Source organism: Mustela lutreola, chromosome 1 (assembly GCF_030435805.1).
Source record: "Mustela lutreola isolate mMusLut2 chromosome 1, mMusLut2.pri, whole genome shotgun sequence".
NCBI classification, from domain to species: Eukaryota; Metazoa; Chordata; class Mammalia; order Carnivora; family Mustelidae; genus Mustela; species Mustela lutreola.
The window spans coordinates 220,738,993-220,740,193 of record NC_081290.1 but is presented as its reverse complement, the minus strand read 5'-3'; the positions used below and the strand labels follow the sequence as shown (position 1 = coordinate 220,740,193).

Sequence of the window (1,201 nt, the reverse complement as noted above, 5' to 3'; positions counted from 1 at the left end):
GCTCCATTTTAGCTAAAAAGGCCAAAGCAAAAGCAAAATTGCAGCATTCTATCCACATGGAATCTACTAAGGACTCCAAGAATGCAGCTCCTTCTTACACTACATGGTGCTAGGCATCTTTCCCTCTTAAAATCAGTATTTGCCACAAGGATTTTTCACAAGGAAGGTACTTTCTTTTATAACTCATGGATATAGTTTCCCAACAGCCCAACCTACTGCCATTGAATTTGTTTTATTTTGTGCTTAAAATTTTCTCATGCCTTCCCAATCCCTAAATCCTTAGAGATCAATGCAAGGTTCTTAACAGTCTAATCCTGTCTATGCTCCAGTCTCAACCTTGCACCATGCTCTACTATGCCCTAGCCATGCTGAGATTCTTGCCGTTCCTGGGGTTGGGGGAAGAGTAGTTGTGCTCTCTCTCAGATGCCATGCCTTTCAAATGTTACTCTTTCTCCTCAAAACTACTCCCACTCTGTTTACTGCCTTCACTTCAAGACTTCTCAAGTGCTCGCTTCGGCAGCACATATACTAAAATTGGAACAAAACAGAGAAAATTAGCCTGGCCCCTACGCAAGGATGACACACAAGACTTCTCTCAAGTTACCTGTTCTGAGAAGCCTTCATTTCCTACTCAGCAAATCTGCACACTTCTTATTTTATGACATCATATTATATTATGGCCTGTCTATCTGCCTGCCTCCAATGGACTATGGACTTCACTGTCATTAACATAGCTTCCATTTGTTGAGCACATACAATCGGCCAAAACCCAAACAAATTAGGTGTTTGACATATATAGTTCCACCTTCCAAACAACTATCAGAAGAAATATTTCTATATTCGTTGTACTGAGTGAGAAGAGCATGTTCAAGACACATTGCTGTAAGGAAGGGAAGCAGAATCCCCACCCCAGCCCACTTGGCTCCACCACCAATGTTCCTTCCACGGCAGCACTCTGACTCCATGGAGTCTCATTCATGTCTGTATCCCTAGTATGTGGCACAGAGTAGAAGCTCTAGGCACTCAAGAATAATTGTTGATAGAGTGAAGAAATGATAACTTAAGTGGTTCTTATGCACATAGTTCTTTTACTTTGAACCAATCAATGCTGATGAAGAAATATTTGCCACAGGGAGTCATTTTACCACAGTCCCAGCAAAATGTTACAAAACAAAGCCATTTAGTGATGTACTATGAGTTC

The 1,201-nt window shown here is 41.3% G+C and overlaps 1 non-coding gene across 1 annotated transcript; it reads left to right on the top strand.

Moving 5' to 3' along the window:
• Positions 1–504: 504 nt before the first annotated feature.
• On the top strand, positions 505–612 carry LOC131822904 (U6 spliceosomal RNA). Its single transcript, XR_009350384.1, has one exon. It is a non-coding gene; the product is annotated as a U6 spliceosomal RNA (small nuclear RNA).
• Positions 613–1,201: the final 589 nt, after the last annotated feature.